Below are 24652 nucleotides of genomic sequence, written 5' to 3' on the forward strand. Positions count from 1 at the left end.
TTTCCCGAGTGCCCAAACTGATATGCTCACTAGACTACACCTCAAAAATAACCTGTATAAACCCAGTCCCTTTATTTGTTCAGTGTCTCCTTTTCCACTGATGCCATTTCATCCCTGCATCCCCTGTTCCTGTGTGAAACTTCATTTCTGAATAAACATCTGAGATGATTAGTGAGGTTTGCGGACTGCCTGGTCCTTTTGTGCTAACAATGGGAACTCTAAGAGCTGTAACTATGGGCCAGATCACAATTGGTACATAAATGAGGAAGCGGGTGGTAGTCAGAGCAAACTTCAGAGAGGAGGTAATCCCAATCAAGCCTCAAAGTTGGGCTCAGTCTTTGTTGGCTGAGGAAAAGGGCCATTCTCAGGAGGAGGGGCAGTGTTAGCCCAAGGAGGAAAGTGCAAATCCTTCCTACACTCAGGTGATTGTAACAGGTATTACCAATGTTTAGGAGTGGAGGACACTCCATCACAGAAGAAGCTGGATAAGTAGGTCAATAATAGGGGTCACTCTATGTTTCATGGGAACCTTGGACACTTAATTCAGTTGTTAAAGCCATGATCGGCAAGGCTGGAATTGTAAGGAGAAGGGAAACCAAGGAATGAGATTAGACTTGGATTCAGGGTTTGGTAAATCCTAGGGTTAGGCTTGGAGGGGAAGACAGAAATCTTGATAATTTGTACATATACCTTGATTCTCAACTCTATGTTATGTCATTGTATTAGATTCCCTCATTACATTCCTACGTTTCCTGAGCCAGGGACCAGTGGTCTTTCAAACCTGAGTCATGACCTTTTAAAATGTATTGAACACATGCTACATGGAAAGCTCCAAGCCCAGCAGACACAGAGACCAACATGGCAGTACATTCCTAGGGTCCCTGGTGCTGTTCAAGTTCAAAAACACTAACCATCCTTTTGACTTACTTAGTCAGAAAAAGATGCCTGGAAGATGTTTAAAGGTCAGGAAAATGTTGACAGGTAGAGGACAATCTATATGGAAATAGCATCATGAGAGGAGTTGAAGAAATGAGAACGTATAAGAAGGGGAGGCTAAAGAGAAAATGTAAGTAGTGTCTTGACTTGAGTTTGTGAGGGCCTAGACCAGGGTCTTGGCAGTAGCATGGATGAGGAAGAAGCTTATGCAAGAAGAGTTGAAAATAGGATCATTGAGCTCTTGGCCACCAACTGAATAAGGGATGAGTGAAAAAGAATGTTGGGGAATGATTAGAAAATAATCCATCTAAAAGGCTGACCAAAAATAGAAGGAATTTTGAAGTATAATGTCAAAATAAGACCTCAAGAGAAAAATTTTAAAAGGCTGCTAGAAATGTAGACTGACGTTTTGAGGAAAAGTTGGCATTTGAAATAAAAGTTTTGAATGCTATTCCCATAGAGGTAGTATTCGTGCTCTGGAAATGGGTGAGTTTCTGAGTGATAGGGTATGCAAAGAAAATGTGTCCAATTTCCCTGGATATCTTCTAGCAATAGGGAGGACTAATGTGAAAAATCATCCTGAGGGAGACTAAATGCTGTATACAAACTAACAAAATTTTTGTAAATGCACAACTAATTGCAAAAAAAGAAAAGAAAAAAAAAAAAAAAGAAGAAGAAGAAAGAAAGAAATTCCCAGAGGCCAAAAACAAAGAAGCAGCTGAAAACCAGAGTAGTAATTGTGTAAATTGATGCTGTCACTGCCCTGGGGGCAGGTTTCGGCAATCTCAGAGCTTGGGTCTGATGCCCATCTGAGTGGAGGAGCCTATTAGTTATCTTTGACTGGGTAACAAATTACCACGTACTTAGTGACTCAAAACAAGGTGCATTTGTTATCTTAAGATTTCTCTGGGTCCAGAGTCCAAGCTGGTCTTGACTGGGTCCTCCACTCTAATCTCTGCCTCCTTTTGCTCACTTGGTTAGTTTTTTTTTTTCTATTTTCTTTTAGATTTTATTTAAAGTTTACAGTCTTCATGTGAAAGCTGGCTCTGCCATTACTGGAAGCAGAAATTCATCACTTCTTTCTCTATCCTCTTGAAAATTTGTCACTTTCATGTTGATAAACCCTTGTTTTCTTATATTTGGACACTGAGCATATATTTTGAAATCCTCAAAACTATTTTGCATCATTGTTTAAGAATCAATGATAATGCCTTAAATGTGTGACTCAATAGAGAAAAAACATCAGAGTCCAGTTTATAGTGACATAAAAAATCATGCAATGTCTCCATATTCCTTCACTTTGGGTGATATGAGGCATAGTCATTACTATTTGTTTTCTATCTTCCACGAAGTGATATGACAGTTTATCAGAAATGTTTTAAATTTCTTGCTATATGGGAAGGGGAAGATATACACTTAATCCTGCAAATCAGTCTCTGTTGAATTGATATTTTCTCTGAAAGACCTGTAAAAATCAGTTGTCAGGTTTGGGTTGGAAACCCCCTTGGTTCTGTCCCTGCTGGTCAGCCTTGCAATTCCTCTGCCACATCCTGCATCTCTCCTTCCTGGAATTTGAGGGTTAATAAGGAATCTGTTTGCATTTTTCCACTTACTCATTTGCTCAACGAATATTTGTTAGGCACCCTATTTTTTATTACTAGTTTATTTAATGGAAAACTGTTTTAGTGTTCTGTGGATTAGGCATTAGTTGATGCATTCATGTTCTCATTCATTGATAAATTATTTCACAAATGTAGTTAATTTATGGATAATTCAGTGAAATAATTTAATCGATCATTAAATTTCTAGTGTCTTTTCCAAGGAACCGCAAGGTCCTGAAACACCTTCTTCAGTATTAGGTTGTTAACTTTTGCTCCGGATAATTTTAGCATCAATTACATCTCCTTGTGTTATTATTTGAAAACCAGGAGTCCATGTATGGTCTCTGTATTGATTCTCTTAAAGAACTATGTAGATTAGTTTGTATTGGTTAGTTTCACAATGAAAGACCTATGTAAATTATAACACCCTCTCCCGAAGGAATTCTTTATTCAGTGAAGTGCTTTGACCAGCTATATGACTTTTTAATCACTTATTCCTGCAAATGGCCCCAGCCTCATTTCTGAATCCCTTCCCTCTCTGGTTCTTCCTTCTTGCACCCTTTGGGCTCTGTCCTCTGCTGGTTGGCCTTGCTGCTCCTCTGCCAAGTCCTGTTACTCTTCTTTCTTATCCCTATCTCATGCCCTATCTTCTCTCTCTCTCTCTCCCTTTTCCCTAGATTTCCTTTATGTAATAATTCTTATATGTAGATTTTTTTTTTTCCAGCACAGGAATTGAACCCAGGGCCTCCCACTTGCTAGTCAAGCACTCTACCGCTAAGTTACCTTTCCAGACCTTATGTGTATATTTCTGAATCTTCTTGAGATGGCTGTGATCTAAGAAGTTCAGGAGTCTGCATTTTTCTTCACAGGCAATGATCTGTGCAGTAGTACAGGGACTGGTGCTTCAAAAGATCCCATGCTCAGTACAATGCTTTGCAGTTACCATCTTGAAATGAATTTTAGTTCTTCGCTGGCTCCCACAGCCTGTGTAGCTAGCCCTGCATTAGGGAGAAACATTCATGGAGTTGGAAGGGGTGCAACTCACTATGGAAGGGAAGGGAAGAAGCAGGGCTAATGACGAGGACTCAGAGTAGGGAGAATTGGAGCTTAGAGGAGGGGGAGAGGTCATTCTTCAGAAGGGCCCTTTACTCCCTAGAAAGAGCCTAAATAAGAGGGACAGGTTTGGGTGCATTGTGGTAATCTTAATAATTCTTAATAAGTTCAAATGATCATAGTCTATTCTGATCTGCTTTTGAGGAATCTCTACCAAATTCCAGGAAAGGAACCTATCTCTAAAATAGGTGGATTTACTAGTTGTACCATAGAAATTATACACAGACCCACCTCTTCTGTCAAAACAGGACAGTAGTATGATAAAATAGATATGTTCATCTGAGGAAAGTCATGAGCAAAAACTTCTCTTGAGCTGGGCACGGTGGCGCATGCATGTAATCCCAGCAGCTCTGGAGACTGAGACAGGAAGATCATGAGTTCAAAGCCACCCTCCGTAATGGTGAAGTGCCAAGCAACTCAGTGAGACCCTGTATCTAAATAAAACATTCAAAATAGGGCTGAGGGTGTGACTCAGTGGTGAAGTGCCCCTGAGTTTAATCCCCAGTATGCCCCCCCCTAAAAAAAAAACAAAAAAAAAAACTTCTCCTGAGAGAGCAAGATTGTACTTCTTCTGCACACTGGCTATAAGGAGCTCTTTTGGTGGTGGCTTAAAAAAGAACCTGGTAAAGGAGAGGATTGTGAGGTAGAGTTGTCGAAGAGGTGTGCAGGTGGTGTCCAGGCAGAACATGGGGAAAATCGCTAGGATTCATATGTGAGAAGGAACCAAAGGAAGACATGCTAGATAATCAAAAACTATTCTGGAAAAATAGTCTATGCTGATTCAGGGAGGAAGGTCTTTGTAATGAGTAGTACAGTGGAAGGAGACTTTGGATTATAATTTCATGCCTTTCTATTTGCTTTGGGTTCATTGTTTTGTTGGCTCTCAATAAAGGTAAAATAATAAAAGTCCAATAGGTAACTATTTCAAGCACATGAGATCCTGTTATAATTCAAAGAATTCAAACAGTAGCATCTGAAGCCTCTTTTTATGCATGGCCCAGTCAAGTCTTTTTTTCAATACACAGACTTGACTGCTCTTGAAGATAATTAATTTCAAAACATGGTTTTGAAAATAAGACCTAAGTAATATACATACTTATGTATGTACAAGCCAGCTGTGTCTGAGTGCATTATTTTATTTCTTATTCCTTGGGATTCTTTGGGAGCAGTGAGCATTTATAGGCAATCCTTTATTTTGCTAATGATCATCGTGATAAATCTTGCAATTCATCTATTTTTCCTGCAATTCTAATTCCACTGTTTCCTTTGAGACTAGGGAGAAGTAAGGGCATAGTGAACTCAACAGCCAAGTCTAACATTGCGTGTGGGGCAGGAAGAGCTTACTATAGAGCAAACTGCTGAAGTGATGGAGAGAAACACATTTTGAATGCCTTCTTAAAAGTCTTAATTATTGCCCTGAGCTTCAGTATGGAGTACAGGAAATTCCTGAGCAAAGGAAGCCCCCTATCCACATACAGGACATTGCAGAAGGAGATAAGGCTCCACTAGACTTCTACCGTGGCATAAATTATTCATTTACTGTGTAACCTCAAAGAAGATATACACATTTCATGTCTCTAAGGTGGAAAGATTGCACTTTAGTGACTTGTGTGTTTTAATATTAATCGTGTGTTTTAATATTAATGCTTGATTTTAAAGAGCAAATTTAAAAATCATGACTTTTTCCTTAAGTTTATAAGTCATATTAAGCTACGCTTAATTCTAATACATTTAAAAATTACTTTTATGTCCTTGATTGCTATCTGGTCCCACTTATAAACTTAAACTTCTTTAAACATTTTAATTTGCATTTATATTTATAAATTTTATATATTTCGTTTTTTTAAGTTCTTTTTTTTATAGAAAAATCTTCCCAAGACTTGTAATATAAAACTAAAACATATATTTATATGCACTTATGTAATCTTAAATTCTGTTTTTTTCTGTAGTTTATGAATTTAGTTTTATCATAACAGCTTCAAAGTCATGAATCCAAATCTATTAACCATGCCAAGTTATTTTAGATAATACAAATTTTTAAAATAGAAGACACATAAAATTATTTTTTATGTTAACATGAAAAAAAATTGAGAGGGGGTACTGGGGATTGAACTCAAGGTCACTCAACCACTGAGCCAGATCCCCAGCCCTCTTTTGTATTTTATTTAGAGACAGGGTCTCACTGAGTCACCTAGTGCCTCACTTTTACTGAGGCTGGTTTTGAACTCCCAATCCTCCAGCCTCAGCATCCTGAGCTTCTGGGTTTACGGGCATGTGCCATCACACCCACCTTGAAAAAAATATTAATACTATAAGTTTGACTTAACGATAGTCAAACTTATATATAGTTAAACATAGTTCTCAGTGTGCTTGGGATTAGAATACATCCATTCATCAAAGCACCAATTCATCAAAGCATCAAAGCATTCTTCAATTCATTTATCTTCCAAGAAAGCTAGGGATGCTCACCCAAGAAGTTGAGATTTCCATTCCCAAATCCTTGAGGTTGCCTGCTCATAGACTAGTTGCACATAAGCTGAAGAGATTGGTTTAGGTGGGAAATAAAGAGCTATCACTACCAGCATCATTTTTCTCACCAAAAGACTGCTGTATTGATCCTTCATATAGTAACAGCTTACACCAACAGTGTACTCCAAGTCAATGTCTTAAACCCTAGGTCCCCTGAATTCATGCTTGTTTTTTGTAATTACTTGTAACTGTGGCCTCTGATTGGGGCAAATGATGTCATGTGATTTCTCCTCTAAACCTTAAATCCCATCTCTCACTGTGCTTTATTTCCCAATTGGACTCAACCTATTTAATGTTTATTTCTACTCTGAATTATATTCGCATTCTTTCTATCTGGCAGAGCTACTATTTATACAACATCCTTTAGATTCTGTGTGTCCTCTCCTGCCTGTTTATCCATATCTTCAGTTTCTAAAGTCACCCTAATGAAACAGTCTAAATTTGATATTAAACAGATTGGGACATAAAAAACCAGGACTATGATAAAGATATGTTTTGGTAGAACTGGATGGCAGTACTTTAAGAATTAATAGCATTCATTTAGGAAAGTTTCCTTTTTAATCATTTGACCACAATTTACACTCTGTTGTTCAAGCAATGTCAATTTACCCAAATTGCCTGGGTAGTAATTGGTGCCTGGAAGGAAATAGACCCCCCAGTGTGTCTGCCTTGTAAATATCTTGTCTGCAGTTCACCTTCAGGCCATGGTCATATCTAATTAGAAGCGTCTTATGAGGGGACTAATTATTGATGAGAAAAGGGAATGTAGACAATTGGTATAGAAGAAAATCCAGATAATAAACGAGGAGTTATAACCAGATGGTCAAGAGATGGAATGAGGTACAAACAGATCATGTGGGCACAGATCAGCAACTAATTCAGAAACCATTGATTGTGTGCTTTTTATGCATGGCCCAAAGAGCTTTGTTGAGATACACAGCAGTTATGGGAACTGAGTGGAACAAGACCCCAAAAGCTATAAAACAGTCTATCTCAAATGCCACAATCAATTTCCATGAAAGTCAGAATCTGTGATAACAGAGACCCCCAAATGAGAAACCAAATAGCAGAGGCGTTGTGGGAGGAATATGTTCTTTGGCACCTCAATTCCAAGATTTCTAGCTCTTAAGACAATTGCACAGGACAATCAAAAACTCCCCATTGCCATTCAAATATAAAACAGCATTGTTTTTATTGTTTCTCTAATGAATTGTATATTGAAGACAGAGGAGAGGGGTGGGATCTCAGTTCATTCATGCTACATGAAGAGAGTCTTGTGTAAATAGAGGCCACCCAGGGGCTGGCAGTGGCCAGCAGTGACCAGCAGTGACCAGCCCTCAACAAAGTAAATAAAATCATCAGCATGGCAGGAGGTGGCTTTTCTCTTCTCCTCTGCTTTGCCAACTTCAAAACATTCACTGCCTTAAAAGAGTCTTAAGAGTGCATTGAGGGACCCAGTATCTTGAACCTCCCCTCAATCCTAATGAGGAGGAAGATATGCTTTGCTTTGATGTACAGCTGTATGTTCTCTAATAAAGTAGGCAAGAGATCGGATTCCATTAGGACTTCTCCTTTTAAGCCTTGATTATTCAGCAGCCCTGTTGAAATTAGCTGTTCATTTATCCACAGGCAGCTGCATGCAGGGTTGGATGGTTGTGCTTCTTGTGTCAAACTGAGCGGGTCTGGGCTGAAGCACTCCTGAATATTTATTTAATTCACTTATTCCTCTGTGTCACTTCTTCTCCCCCACCCCACCCCCCCCACTTCTAAGCAATAGCAGTAGATTCTGGAACCACTAGAATTTCACCAAAAAAAAAAAAAAAGACCGAGAAATTTGATCTGGATTGTAAAACACAGCTCAGTTCTAATATGAGGCAAATCCTTTCTGTCCCTCTTGTTTCTCGTGCACGCGACATTAATGCCTGTTTTGGCACACCATGTCACAGCTGCAAAGCAGGACTGGTCTCTCCTGTTCCCCTATTCTTATGAGCTCCCTGCAGGGCTGCCAGAATAGTCACATTCATGACTGTCAGGTCCTGGCTGGAGCAGTTGTGAAATGAAGTCATTTCAGATCAGGAGCCAAGTTTTGCTCTCTGTCCTGGGAGGTCTGTGGGACTAGAGGAGACTTCGTCTTAGGGTCAAGGAAGAATTCAAGGATGCCCCTGAGACAGGGTAGAGATTAAGTGCCAAGTTGGAAAACTGGCAGGGCAGGACACACACACACACACACACACACACACACACACACAACTTGTACACATACACAATTCTGATCAACAGAATTATTGTGGTACATCTCCGTCAATAGGCCAGCAGGAGTCCAAGTGTTTTTTACTCTTGAATTTTTATTATCAAGATAAATCAACTTTGTAATGTTTGCACTTTTCTTTCAGCAGCTCTCTGTAGTATTGATTTAATAGTTCCACCCACCTCTGTTCTTTTAATCCCCCATTTACCAGCTGCTTGGGTTGTTAACACATTTGTCCTAAGTACAGCTTGTCATACCCAAATAAGGAAGGCTACTTAGGAACATTCAAACTCCTTGGGAGTTGACCCCCAAGTTCTTTGACTTTGAGATAAAGCCAAGTAGATGAAACCTTGACCCAGTGAGAACTGGCCCACCATATGCTCTCCAGCCTTTGCAACCAACCTTGAAATAGCTTCCACCCTACTCATATCTTTTGATGGGCTTTATGGTTTAATTCATGATTCCTATGGCCACTTTTTACAGGTTTTACATTATTAATAGCTCTCCTGCAAAGCTTCTAGTGACTTTGAAGTTGTCCTCCATGTGTTTTCTGAATTGAGCTCCAACTTCCCTCATCTGCCTCTAATTTTTTTTTTTTTTTTTTTTGGTACCGGGGATTGAACCCAGGGGCACTTAACCACTGAGCCACATCCCCATCCACCTACCCCACTTATTTCTCATTTTGAAACAGGGTCTTGCTAAGTTGCTTAGGGTCTCACTAAGTTGCTGAGGCTGGCCTCAAACTAGCAATCCTCCTGCCTCAGCCTCCTGAATTGCTGGGATTACTCTATTTTGTTTATGTTTGCTAGGAATTGTTTAGGAGTCAGTACCATCTTTGTGACATAAGCAACTGATATTTTATAATGCTCCATCAATAAGAAGAATTCTTTGTCACGGATGTTGACAAATTCATTTTAAAAAGCCATGTCTTCAGCAGTATTTAATGTTCATTTTGAGAAAGATGGATTTGGCATTTTGTTGAGCATTAGGAAAATAGACTGTTTTACATGCCTTTAAAATGCAAGCCCAGCTTAGCTTGAAAATCTTTACAATCCAGATCAAATTTCTCGATCCTTTTTTATAATGAAATTCTAGTGGTTTCAGAATCAAGATACTAAGCTTGAAGCCTGAGCTCTGCCTGCTCCTCCTCAATGTACTTGTGCTTCTTTTATGCCCATTTCTGTGTTGGCATTGGTCGTTCTCCTTTGCGTGTCTGTGTTTTTTCTGTAGTACATGTTCCTGGGAAAGAGCTCCACTTAGTTACTGCTGGGAGGGACTGTTACTCTAATTTACCTCTGTGAGTCCCATGACATGCTGGACTCTTGCCGCTCCTGGTTCTACCAATTGGGTTGTTTGCTTACTAAGAATAAGGTGTGCTTCACTTCCTTGTTAGTATCACTTTTAGCTATAGGATTGTACTTCACTTAAGCAATCCAGAAACACTTGCCAATCAAAAAACTCAACAATAGGAAATTCTGTGAACTGCATGTGGGTCATACCAAAATCCATTCAGTCTGATCCCCTGCTTCTGCCGTTCTTACCAAGTGCCGGATAGCTTAAGAAGACAGTTTTCCCTCTTGACATCCACAACACAGATGAAAGAGAGTCGCCTAACACTCTACGTTCTCCTGAAACACCTAGGGTAGTTTATATGTATATGTATTTGTGTTTGTGTGTTTGTGTGTGTATGATGTATTTGTTTTCAAACTTGGGGATGCCAGTTGTATTTACTAATGTAATACTATCATATAATAAAATGTTAAGTCAATAAAATATGAGTGCCAAAGAAAAAGGGTTGTGATTATGAAAATCAGGTCAAATGCTTGGAAAAGAATGAAAATGAGCTGCTTAAGACAAATTGCTGTCAAATTAGGTGTGGGTAAGAGAATTGTATCAGACTGATAAATTCATATAAATCAAGAAGGATTCTTTGCTTGGACCACTCTGTAATTCTCTCCACATTTGCTGTCCTTTAAAGGAACACACCAGAAACAGCGCAGTCTACACATGGTGGGTGTGCTTTCTGCAGGAATAAAAACAAGGAACTCTCATTAGAAGTCTCTATTTAAAGGAAAATGTTGAGCCCACAATCAAATAAACTGGGAAATATTTGCCTAATATAGGTTTAGGCTAAATAAAGAGTTTAAGGCATACATTATGTTTATAAATTTCCTAATCTGATGAACTGACCATTAATCTGAACCAAAACAGACAATACAAGGATTTCTAGCATTCTGGTCTGTGTTTAATGTACTGCCTGTATGGAATCTCCTTTGGAAGATTTCTTTCCTCTACAATATGGGTTAAGGATCCTTCCTGTAGCTGATTGTCCATCACAGCAATTCATTACATCTTACATGTTTTCTCTGTTGTCTGTCTCCTCCACTGTGAGCTTGCTGGGGACAGTGACCTCACTTAAACCTCCATATTTTTAGATCCTGAAATCCTTCGTGGTCCAAGAGTCTATGCACAAATGATTATGGACTAAATGTTGAAAAGTGCACTTTATTAATGTTTTGATGAAAAAAATCGAGATAAAAATCCAGGTACCTTATTTTTTGGAAAGTTGATGCAAAAGTTTTGTTGGCATAAAGGCATCATTATTGCAGTGTTTAAGATGTGTTCTATGATTAATTTGAAGAGATCAGACCTGGGGATCACAGAGGAACTTGAACATATTTTATTCCCAGTGTCCATTGTCTTGGCACATCTTCTCTTAACTGCAAGATGTTTTTGTAGGTGTTTTTCACCCTGTAGAATTTTCCCTTCCCTTTTTTTCCCCATGTGTTATATTCTGTTTTCTTGCTAATCAGTTGTGGAACAGGGTTTGTACCATTCCACATGAGCTGGGGGAATCTCAGAAAATCTCAGTTCTTCTGAACGTGTTTATGTTCCTTCCTCTCTTCCTCAACCTCAAATCAACAGATGCATCTCCTCTGGGAAACTAGGGGAGTTCTCCAGGCCAAGTATCCTGTTTCCTTTAAAAGAGTTGCAGCCTAACTAAGGTAAGCATTAGCTTCTTTTTTGTCTTTTATATTCTTTAATTCCTTGGTCTTAGCTCTTTAATCAAACGTCTGGCTTTAATTGTTCCTTGCCTTGTGGCGTTTGGCTTAATGTCTAGCCACAAAATGTTCCATTTTGTGTATGTTTGGAAAAGTAAATGACAAGAGGAAATACTTCTTCCACAGGCAACATTATAGTTTGAAACTTCAAGATTTTAGACCAAATAGTCTGCAGTAGGACTCAGTCACAGAGCACGAATAATACAAGCACAGTTTAGCAAAAGAATTGTAAAATGAGCCTATGTGATATAAGTACTATTTTAATGTGTACTTTCAAAGCATCTGAATATGGAACCAAACGTCAGTCTTCTCACTGGCTGCAGGACTTACCCTGAGTTCCCTAAAAGGAATATCAAATTTAAGTCATAGGTAACTAAGAAATAAAGTTGCCTTTACTACAAATGACATGATTGTCTGTATTAAAAAAAATCCCAAAGGATTATCCGAAAAAGCTACTAGGATGTGAGTTTTTCAAGTTCATGAGCTACAAGGTCAATCTATGGGAATCAGTTATATTTTATATATTAGCAATAAATAATTAGAAATTAAAGTTTTATAAATATATCATTTATAATAGCATTAAAACCAATAAATATTTATGTAAATTTTTAACAAAATATGTGCAAGGTTTGTATTGTCAAAAAGTGCAAAACGTTGGTGAGAGAAATCTGAGAAGACCTAAATAAATGGAAAGATATACCACATTTGTGTTCTGTCAGAAGACTAAATGTCAAGATGTCAGTTTTCCCCACATTGACCTATAGATTTAATATAGTCTTAATTAAAATCTAGCAAACATTTTGGACATGTTACTCTAAAGTATATGTAAAAATCAAAGGACCTAGCACAACCAAAATAATTTTGAAGAACAACAGAGTTGGATGACTCATACAACCTGATTTTGGGATTTGCAATAAAGTAAGACAAAGAAGACAATATAGTATTGATGAAAGGATAGATAAATGGACACAAGGAACCAAGTAGAGATTGCAGAAATAGATCCACACTTGTATGGTCAATTGATTTCTAACAAAGCTACTAAGATAATCAATATATAAAAGCATAGTTGTTTTAACAAATGGAGCTATAACAATTGAATGTCTCTAGGTCAAAAGAGAAGAAAAGAAACTCAACTCATATCTAATACCATATGCAAATATTAACTTGAAATATATCATAGACCTAAACATAAAGAGAAATACTACCTAAAGAAAAAAAACTTCTAGAAGAAACAGAGAAAGCATGTGGAATGTTGGTTTGGGAATAGACGTTTTAGTTAGCACAAGAATAGAAACCATTAGGGGCTGGGGTCATGACTCAGTGGTAGAGTGCTTACCTAGCATGCATGAGGCACTGGGTTCAATTCTCAGCACCACATAAAAATAAAATAAAGGTATTGTGTCCACCTACAACCAAAAAAAAAAAAAAAAAAAAAAAAAGAAGGAATACAAATCATTAAAAATAATGGATAGGGGTTGGGGATGCAGTTCAGTGGTAGCATGCTTGCCTAGCACATGTGAGGCACTGGGTTCAATCCTCAGCACCACATAAAAATAAATAAATAAAATAAAGGTATCATGTCCATCTACAACTAAAAAAATAACCTCTAAAAATGGATAAATATGACTTCATCAATATTAAGTTTTTTTCTTTTTCAAAAGATATTATGAATAAGAGAATCTCAAAGGGGGAGAAAATACTTGCAACACACACCTGATAAAGGAAAAAAAGAACAACTCACTTTACTAAGAAAAATACACAACTAGAAAATATTGGATAAAAGACTTGCACAGATATTTTACCATGGAAGACTTATGGATGGCATAAGCCTGAAAAGATGCTCAATATCATAAACCAGTAAAAGAATTAAAATGAAAACCATTGTATACCTATCAGTACAGCTAAAATAAAATTAATAAGAGTAAACAGACCCTTCATGCATTGCTGGGGGCAATGTACATATGGGCATTTTGGAAAATAGTTGGACAGTTTCCCTCATGCAAAATACATACTTGTTATACATATTATTTTCTTAGGGATGCTGTAACAAAGTGTCACAAATGTGGGTGGCTTAAAGCTACAGAAATTGACATCTGCACTGTCTGATGACTAGAAGCACTAAAAATAAACAGCAGGCCTACATCACCTCTGACACTTGCAGGGGAGAATCTTTGTTTTTCTCTTCTAGAGTCTTTTGGCGATCCTCAGCATTCTTCAGCTTTTAGGTGCATCCCTGCATCCTTATCAGGTGGCCATGTTCTCCCTGGATTTCAGTCTCTGTGTCCTCTCTTTTCTTCTTAAAAGGATACTAATCATAATAGATTAAGGGCCCATCCTGCTCCAACACGACCTCATTTTAAACAATTACAAAATAAAGCAATTGTTTTATTTTCAAGTAAGGTCACAATTTTAGGTTCTGGGAATTAGGACTGAACATACCTTTTGAGGGGGAAAGAGGACACAGTTCGATCTGTAACACCATACAACCTAACAATCTCACCGAAAAATGGAAACAGAGTTCTGAGAAAGACCTCTATGAAATGTTCATAGCAGCTTTATTCTTGGTCACCCCAAAGTGGGAACAACTCAAAAGTTCATCAACTGTGAATGGATATTTATCCATGGTACAGGTAATAAAAAGAACAGACTAATATATCCAAGAGTATGAATAAATTTCAAAAACATTATGTTAAATGAAAGAAGTCACACAGAAAAGACAGGAAACTCTAATACCATGTATTAAAATAAACATCCTGGAAAAGGCAAAACTATGGAGCAAAAATCAGGGGAATAATTTCAGGAACTGTGGGGATGGGGAGGAGAGTTAATAGAAGTGAATTGACCACAAAGGGGCATGGATCAGCTTTCTCAGGGGGTAAAATATTCTCTATCATAACCGCAGGGATGGTATACAACTGTGAGTGTTTGTTGATGTTCATAGAACCTTACAATAAAATGAGTACATTTTTAACCACATGTAAATTATGCTTCAAGAAAATTTTTTTATATTAGAGACTGCAATTGAAAACTAAAAGTGCTTTAAAAAAAAATAGGGCCCAAAGTCTGAGAATGTAGCTCTGTGTTAGAGTGCTTGCCTAGCATGTGCAAGGCCCTGGGTTCCATCCTCAGCACAGAAAGGCTGGGGGTGGTGGGGGAGGAAAAGAACAAATCCCAAGATTCAGTGTAGGCAATCTAAATGTAAATTATTCTAATTTAAGGAATTATAGTGTCTACAAAGATTGTAGGACATATTAGAGTAAACTGAAATTAGTAAAAATCAAGGACAAATGAAGGCCATCTCCAAAAGCCAGGGCATATACTTCTGGGGAATGGCCCTTTGGTCATTATAAGGAGCAGCCCTTGAGACTATCTGAGGCTTAGAAAGCCTCCTAACTTGGAGCAGCAATTAGTCTCTGAGCTCTGGTTCCTGTGCTTGTCTGGCCTATTTCCTGTCATCTATCCGAATCTCTCTCTCTTTTTCCTTTTCTCCTGACAACAGTTCTTTCCTAGACAGGGCCATGCTCTGCCTTCCCTACCAGGAATACTTGCTCTGGGTTTAGGTCTGTTTTGGCTCTGAGCTCACAGTACCACTTTTGTCTGAATTCAAATTATAGATCACAACTTCCATGTTTTTTGACTCTAAGAAACATTGCTAACTTTCAAGTGACAAAAAGTACAATTTTATGTTAAGTTGCATTCAATTTGCACCACAGTTTTTTGTTTTAGACAGTGTCTCCTGCTGGGCTTGACTCTTTAAGAGCAAGATCAGGGCTCTCCCTGGACTCATTCACTCTCCAGGGTTCCAAACCAGCGGGGCCCCAGTATTCAGGTGCAAGCCCTTCTCTTTCCATATATTCTTATTGTAATATGCAACAATGGCTAGCAAGGTACATAACAAGAATTGCCTCAACAGGAAGGCTTGTTTCCTTAGTCTTTAATTCACAGTAAAACCAGGTCATGACCTTAAAAAAAAAAACTTAAAATTATCTCAGGTCTTTCTCCCTGCCAATTTCCTTTTCCTTCCCAGCCTCTTTATTTTCTTTCTTTCCCTCCTACTGTGGTGGTCTAGTCTGTGGTTAGTTCTTCCTGTCTTCTTTCTCCTTTTTTTTTTTTTTTTTTGCCCCCTCTCCCCTTCTTTTCTTTTTCCTCCTGCTCTTATCCACCCACCTGCCCACTATTTTAATTTTACTTTTTTTACTTAATTCACTCTCTTTTACTACTACAAGAGACTCAAAGTATATCTTCCATTGTTGTTATTCTTATTCAATAAAGTTTTATGTTCTCCATTAAGCCTAGAAGAAAGTCTGTTACGAACTTGCCAAAAATATATCCACTGTGTCTATCCACTTTCTAATACCAGGCTGATCTATGCAGAGCAACAATACCTTTTATCAGCTTCTTGGTGGAAGTCCAGCTTATGCATATTCATTTTCTGCCTCATTAATAGTCCCCTGGGCTTACTCCATGTCATTGGGAGAGCACTGAGAACAGTGGAAATCTCAGTTAAAACAATGCCCCTTGTTTTTTCATTTGCCATGGCATTTTTGAAGCACGAATTTCTAATAGCTCTACAGAACTGCTGATGCCGTTCTTGTCCTCTACGTAAAGAGTCTTAAAAACAGGCCAGCAAATGTGCGGTGTGCACTAAACTCAGCTTTATCAAAATTTCCAATGAAGACACTTAGTTTTGCCATCTACTAGCAGATAAAAATAAATTTTTTAGAAACATTGTCTTTAAGGGTCTTTATTTAACACAACAGGGTAAAATCTAACCTCTTTTAGAAAATATTAAAATAATTGTTGCAAAAATATTTGGAAGAATAAACTATTGCTTTGTTATTAGTTCTTAAAATTGGGAAGTAACATAATGATGCCTTAAGTTATTCAATCAATCTGATCATTGTTTTTTTTTTTTTTTTTTTTGGTGCTGGAGATGGAACCCAGGACCTCCAACTTGCTATGCACATGCTCTACCACTGAGCAACACCCTCAGCCCCGCATCATGCTGATTTTTAATATAATTCAATAAATATCAATTTAGCTTCCATTATGAAACTTTCATTGTGCTAAACACTGTGAAGATTTGAACATTGACTCTTGCCTGCCTTCAAGATTTATATTAGGTAGAGGGGAGAGAAGGGAGAGGAAGGGGTATGGGGGTAGGATAGTAGAATGAATCAGACATGATTACCCAATATACATATATACATATATAACTATATGACCCATGGGATTCTACATCATGTACAATCAGAAGATTGAGAAATTATACTTCATCTATATATGATGTGTCAAAGTGCATTCTACTGTCATATAGAACTGATTAGAACAAACAAAATTTTTTTTAAAAAGAGATGAAGAAATGAACTTAAAAAAGATTTATAAGATAATGAAGGCAAAACCCCCCCATGTGTTCAAAAAAATATAATATAGAACAGAAAATAAGTTTTTTTAGTTTCTTGAGATGCTGTGCTTTTTAGTCAACTTTCCTCCCAGGTCTAGTTCAACTCCTTTTCACACAGAGACACTTAATAAGCAATTAAGGGACTGTTCATTAGCATGGGTTCCTTAGGACAACTTTTCTGGGGGAAAAGAAAATTATATATTAGAGAAAGACATAACTGAATTTTAATAAAAGAAAAACCAGTGGTTTCTGGTTTTGAGGGGTGAAGCATGGTGCTTCACTGGATTAACCTAGTTGATGTGGTCAGCTTGTGCGATGACTTGAATTATGTGTGCCCTGTGGGCAGGGAGAAGAGGTAGGAATAGTGGATTTGCATCCAGTGGGGCAGAAGCGACAGTGGGTCAGGCAGAATTTGAAGATGGAGTGGAAAGTGTGAATTTGATGGATATGGTAGAGAGAGCAACAGCTTGACTTTGTCATCTAAGGAAATGAAGACTGTCTTGAAATTTGTGTGGCAAAGAGGCCATCAGGGGTGTTCTTGATAAGAGGGTAACGGGGGTAAGAAGGGAAGTTAAGACAGCAAAGAGGACTTTTGCTTTTAACTAGTCATACTGAAAAATTGTCTCTTAAAAGATTAAGATCTCTCACCATGCTAAGAATTATCATGAGCAAACCTTTCTTAAACTCAATTTCCATAGCACTAGCTTCCACCTGTTCTGCAAGAAAAACTTAATTGCCAGTCCAATTTATTCAAAGTGTATGGGATTCTCCAGGTTTGCTATTTTATTCCAAGTCACAAGTAGCAAGTTATATTTTTCTATTCCATTTTAATTTCCGAATGAAGCTGTTCATAGTGTCTCTGTATTCTCTTTTTAGTCTTTGAGTATTCCACAGCTGTTTTCATATGCATTCCTAGTATTTTCTACTTGTTGCCTCTCTGTATGTTTTTGTTTCTCTGTCTCTTATCAGTTTGAACAGAGGTTGGTTGATTTTCTCCTTCTTTTGAAGATCTCAATGATATCTACTGTATCTCTGCATTTTTTTCAGATAGCCTTGTAAGTACTTGCATATGGAAAGATACAGATGATAACAGATGGCTTCAACAGTTGTTGCAAAGAGAAATGAGCTGAGGAAAGCAGGTGCTTGTCAAAGTGCAGCGTCCTGCAACATTTCAGCTGTTGACTTAGAAAAGGGAGGTCATGGGGCAGGCTGGAATCTGAGGACAGGGCAGGTTGTCCTGAATGCTGGTGGTGAATGACTGAGAGGTGAACTGGGAGATTGCAAAACACCTCCTGCAAATGCCTTCAAGGGCCTAAGAAAGACTTTCTTTGTCATTCATTCTCTTTTCCCTTTAAAAGTTCAAACTTGTTTTAATCTTAATATTATCCAGTTAAGATTAACATTATTTAGAATTTTTAGTTCACAATAAACTTGGTTGAAATAGAAGGATGTTATCACTAGAAAAACAGTTTTAAAAATCCAGTAATCATTAGCAGTTCAAATGTGTGGGTGGTACACTTCTTTAAGCAGGGTTAATAAGCAAACCTTCTCTGGAAAGATTTAACATTAGCTGCAGTTTGGACTTTACTTGTAAACTTAGAGTGTATCAAACAGCCTCCCTTTCTAGCTAAGTCTGGCTGCAGCATTAGTAACATTACTAATACGGATACACACACACAGACACACACACACACACACACACACACACAGAGCTATGGAATTATTCACCATTGAGTCCAGAGGAAACTGAAGTCTACAGTGAATTAAATATCTTGTCCAAAGTCACTAACCTACAACCTACTCAGGAGCAGAGCCATGACTACAAAACAAATCTCTTTAGATGTATCTTAGTCTTCATTCCATTCTCTTCAAACTTATCTCATTGAACAAAAGGTAGATGAATATATATAAATGGCATTCAACCAGTTATTACCAACCCCAGCATTCCAAGAGATGCTTCCTGCTAATGGAAATGTGTGTATTTAGAGAGAATATCAGAAAGAAGAAAAAACAAAGTAGGAACGAATTGTAGAAACTTCTCCATAAATCAACCATTTGTATTACCTTAGTCGTCTGACTAGATAGTCATCATAGGAATGATATTTATTGTGTTTAAATGCAGGGATACTTTATATACTCTTAAATATCTACTCTTAAGCTATCTTAATATCTTTGATAGGATGAGCCGTTGAGGGCCCCCACCCCTGCCCTTTGCTTTTTAGAGATTTTAGTTTTAATACACAGGAAGACTCTCAGGAAATCCTTTTTTTCTGGTTTTAGATTCATATAAAGAAAAAGACATAAAATGCAGATCTTTGCATCATGCAGAAGTTGTTTATGTGCCTAACAGCTGTTTTTCTTGATTCTTTGTGATATTTAGTTACAAATTAGAACCACCATTTTATGCAGTCCCTTTGATTTTAGAGCTCCAAACAACAAAGAGCAAGTGTTTTGTAAAAACTAAACATTTTAAGAAACACATATATTAAATGTTTCAAAATTAATTCTTCAACTTTCTAGAAGTATTACATTACATTATGAGATATAGCTTTGCTGTAGAACTTGCAAAATGCTTTGGTGGGTTAACTACCACATGGAGGAAGATTGATTTTTAATACTGGTTCAATTAGCATATTTAATGAAATGATTCCATTCCTTTGCTCACACATGCTCAACAGCATTTTAATGCAACAGCATATTATCTGGCATACAGCACCTTTTTTGGATATATCACTTTCACTCCTTCTAAGTACCATTAATTATAAAAGATACAGACATGCTATATTTGCTTAAGAAATCATACATCTTTTCACAAAAAAGATTTCTACAAATGAGTTCTTTATATCTTTCATTGAAAAGCATTATCTTCCAAGGTTATAGAACATTGGATTAATGTTAGGTAACAATCCCACCAACCACTTAAGGAAAATTCTAGTATATCCACATTACCATGCCATTTAAATGATACTCTTAAGGTACCATATTGTTAGCTTTGGTTTTCTTTATTCTTTCAGTGTTGAAGTTATCAGCGTTCAATGAAGACTAACTGCACATGAACTGTGTGGGAGCTTGGTTATTACCTAGTAAGAATTCCTTATCAGGCCTGGTGTCCTGGTTTACTTAAGTAACTGCCGAGCTCTGTGTGGGATACCTTCTCAAGACTCCCATTTTCTGTCTGCCCTCACGTTCTATAGATTTTATGCTAACAAGTGTCATCTGTCTGCCTATCTATCCATCTAGCTAGATTCATAATTGTGTGTGCACAATTCTAAGATAGCCTCTAAGACTTCTGGCCTGTGGTGCACACACACACCTTGTCCCACTTATCCAACCATGTACTGATTTAGGTGTTTTTGTGTGTTAGTTTTGCATTATTATAATGAAATATCTGAGGCAGACTAACTTACCAAGAAAATAGGTTTATTTAACTCACAGTTTAGGAGGCTGAAAATTCAGGATCAAGTGGCACTCCTGGTTTGGAGTTTGGTCTTTAGTCAGGGCCTAATGGCAGATGGCATTGCCTCAGTGGAAGTATGTATGGGATGAAGAGATTATATCTTAAATGTGAAACCAGAGAGGATGGGGGTTACAATCCATTCTGAGGGTATGCCCACAATGCACTGAAGACCTCCTGTTAGGCTCTACTTTTTAGTAGTTCACAACTTCCTCCTGCCATACTGAGACCCAGAACTTCCAACACATGAACTTTTGGAGGACACACTCAAGCCACACCCATATGGATAAGATAAGTTCATACCATCATAACACAGGATGGTCAGCTTCTTGACTTTGAGGCCTCCCAGGACCAGCCAGTCCCTGACATACTTCCCAAGTGATTAAATGCATGATAGAAACTGAGCTAATGTCACATGGAGCAGAAACAAGAAGTCTTAGCTGAGCCCCATCCACACTGCCAACCCACAGTATTGTAGGCAAATAGTCTGTTCTTGACTTGAAGTCACTAGATTTTGATTTGTTTTGTTATACAGTGATAGATAACAGATAGAGATATTAAAGAACAGGGCTTCAAAATATGATTATAAAGTGAAAATTGTGTTTTTGAATGGATTATTATCTATTCAAATGCCCAACATATAGAGCAAAATTGAAGGTGCAAAATAATACATGTATGAAAATGGATTTCACTCCTCTAGGACACTGCCAAACTCACCTCATCTCTTTGGAGCTCCTCTGGGTGATGCTTAGGGTATAAAGTAAAAATTTCAAGATTATGCATGGAGAAAATGACCAAAGTTGAAGATAAAAGTCAACATAGCTTATTTCAAATTGATTTGCTTTGCTCCACTTTATGTTCCCAAATGTTCATTTCTGCTTTCTTCAAGGACAAGCTTAAAGCTTAGCATATGGGTTACCTTGTGAATGAATGTTCTAAGATGGAAAATTATCATATGCGTTTTCCAGTAATTTGAGATTAGAGAATCTATGGGTTAAGTGACTCAGAAACCATTCAGAGGAGATTTTTTTGTATTTCATTTGGAGAAAGCAAGCCAGTCAAGGCTCCCCATGCCTCTCGATTAACTGCATTGGTCTAGGAACAAAAATTTAACACATTCCAGCAGGTTTCTAGGCTGCAAGTTTCCCTGATCCTTCCCAGAGTCCTTTCCACATTCAGAATGTGAAATCAATGGGACATCAGACTCAGACTGAGAGTCTGGTGTCACCTGAAGTCACCCCGGGAAGTCCAGTTGTGCCCTGAAATGCCAGTCTTACTCATTAAGCAAACATCTGTCACATACCTACTTTGTTCTGTGCACTGTGGTGGATGGTATGAGCATAAATATAGACTTAATGTTCTTATTCCCAGGGTTTACCCACAGAAGCTCCAGGGCCTTAAAGTCCTGCCTCAAAGTTCTTATTCCCAGGGTCTAAGCTCCAGGGCTCCAAAATTAAATCAAATACTTCTTCAAAATTCCCCTGATTCCCTAGGGATAAAAAATATTCAGCCTCAAACAGTGGATGTAATAGACTGGATTTGGCCTGCTGTATTTTAATAAAGATTTGAATTAAGAAATTCCAAGTAAATATTTGCTCTCCACTTATTTGTTTTTGGTTTAAATGAAATTATGGTACTTGGGATTAGGGTACTGTTATGACTTGGAGTCTATAAGTATTTTTCTCTGTCTATGGAATAAGACACATTTCCATTTCTCTCAGAGGGCAGGGAAAGACTGTGTGGTCACTTATCACATGGCTTGTCATCTCAGGTGCTTTTCCAGGCTGCTGTGAGAGGACAAATCAAGCTCACTGGTGGGTTAATGCTTTTTATGGTTTGGATATGGAACGTCCCCCCAAAACTCATGTATTGAAGACATGGTCCCCAGTGCAGAGATGTTCAGGGGTGGAGCTTTGGGGAAGTGATAGGATCGTGAGTACTGTAACCTCATTGGTAGATTAATTCATCATTTGATAGGTTAATAATTTGAATGAATTACTGGGAAGAAGTGGAAACTGTAGGCAGGAGGGGCATGGTTGGATGAAGTAGGTCACTAGGGGCATGTCCTTAGGGTCCATGTCTTGTCCCTGGCCTCTTCCTCCATCTCTCTCTCTCTGCCATCATGAGCTGAGCAGCTTTCCTTTGCCATGAATCCTTCCACTATAATGCTCTGCCTCAACTCAGGCCCAAAGCAATGGAGTCAGCCAATCACAGATTGAGACCACTGAAACTGTGAGCCAAAATAAATTTTTCTTCCTTTAAGTTGTTTATGTCAGGTATGTTAGTCACAGGAATGCAAAGCTGACTAATGCAGTGCTCTACTGAAGTTAGAATTCAAAGCATGCCTTTTCTATTAGTTGGATGGGGCTGTCATAACAATACCACAGACTAGTGGCTTATACATTTTATTTTCTCACAGTGCTAGAGGCTGGAAGTACAAGGTCAATATGCCAGCAGGGTTGGTTTCTGGTGAGGCCTCTCCTTTTGGCTTATAGATAGCTGCCTTCTTGCTGTATCCTCCCTGGGCCTCTTCTCTCTCTCTCTCTCTCTCTCTCTCTGTGTGTGTGTGTGTGTGTGTGTGTGTAGAAAGAGACAGATCTGGCATCTCTTCCTCTTCTTATAAGGTTACCAGTCCTAATAGATTAAAGGGTCACCAGTCCCCTTAATTAAGGCCCTATCCTTATGATCTTACTTTATCTTAAATACCTCCTTATAGGTCTTATGTTCAAATATGGTCACACAATATAAAAATTATGGGGGTACACAATTTAATCCATAACACTTCTTATATGTCAAATGTTATGTGCTCGGCATGAGAATGTACAGGTAAGTATCTGTATCAAGCACAAACTCTGTGCTCAGGGAAGCACATATTTACAATACAGAGCAATAATTACAATACTTTACTGGGTATGAAGGGGCAGAAAAGATCCATTCAGTTTGAGTAGGATGGGAAGTTTTTCAGAGGCACCTGAGTCTTCAAGTGGGGAGGACTCTTGGAGGAAGGGGTCGGCTGGGGTGGAGGTATGCTGAACAGCAGCAGAAGCAAGTGGAAGAGCATACAAGGGGCCCTACTCATCTTCTATCCAGGCTCCATAGTCACAGAGCAGGGCCATTTGGCAAGTGCTGTGACTGCACAGAGTCCTGGGTGTTTGCAGGATGTAGGAAGAGTACACAGAACTGGTTACAGTGTTGTCACTGAAGTATGCTGCACTTTGGAAGACTGCACTAAAGAGCTTGGCCTTGATCATGGAGTAGGAATGGGGCACCTTCTTCTTCAATAAGAAATTGAGCAGTTTGGATTCAGAAAGTTCCCTGGGGAAGCAGTTGGGAGGAAAGATTGTGTGACACTGGAGACAGGGCTGGTTAGAAGGCCCCTGCCAGTGTGGTGACAAAGCATAAACCAAGCCTGGTAGTACAGGTGGACGGGGTAGGGGAACAGCCAGACATGTACAATGTCAGGAACTAAGAGTTGACACTGATATGGGGAAACAGGGAAAATAATAGACTGGATCCCAGGTTCTGGTTCATGGCTTGTGAAGCTACTGTCTAGAATAGAAACAATGCAAGACAGGGAGGAAGGAAGAATCAAATAATAGGAAACACTATGAATGAAGTTCTCACAGCTCAGCTTCTTGGGCTGGGAAGGGGCTTCTCTCTCCAGATCCTTTTGCAGGTGACTCTACCCCTCAGCAGGCTTCTGGGGCCTGGGAATGGCCAGGTTGTGGGGCTGTGGCATTATAAATTATAGATATCTTTGGAATAAGTAATTTGCTTACTGAAATCCATTAATTAATGGGACTTTTCTGTGTGATCATGACCCAGCCTCTTTTAGTCAGAAAAGTTTTCCAATGAATAAACACTTAGTCATTCATTGCCAAGAAAATTAAAAACCTTTTGATCTAGAAACCATCAAACCCCTGTCCTTATTGTACCCTGAAACACATACTATTTCAGATCCTGCTTATGAACCTGCTGTGATTCGGATAGATGGTAATCGCAGAGCCTTTGGGTTGGCCAAAAAAGCAACTTGCTGTAGGGGACCTGAAAGAAATGAAATTCAGAAAGAATTTTTAAAAAGGCAGAATCAACCCTTTCTTCTTGCACACAAATTTAAATCTTCAATTACCCTTTTATTAAGGGAGGGGAGGCACATAAGTACATCTCCAAATTACTGTCAAAATGAATTTGTACAAGTATGACAAATCTGTTTCCTTTTCCTCTCTGATTCCTTTTGAGTTTTCTTCTGAGAAGTATTAACAGGATTTCAATGGGGACAGTCTCTCCCAACATCACAGGGTGTAG

The 24652-nt window shown here is 38.3% G+C and overlaps 1 protein-coding gene across 1 annotated transcript in view; it reads left to right on the forward strand.

Annotated features, from left to right (window-relative positions):
* Fam107b (family with sequence similarity 107 member B) overlaps positions 1 to 24652 on the forward strand; it is a 204500-nt gene that overhangs the window by 108376 nt on the left and 71472 nt on the right. The gene's annotated exons all lie outside the window — the stretch shown is intronic.

This window comes from Sciurus carolinensis, chromosome 12 (assembly GCF_902686445.1).
Source record: "Sciurus carolinensis chromosome 12, mSciCar1.2, whole genome shotgun sequence".
NCBI classification, from domain to species: domain Eukaryota; kingdom Metazoa; phylum Chordata; class Mammalia; order Rodentia; family Sciuridae; genus Sciurus; species Sciurus carolinensis.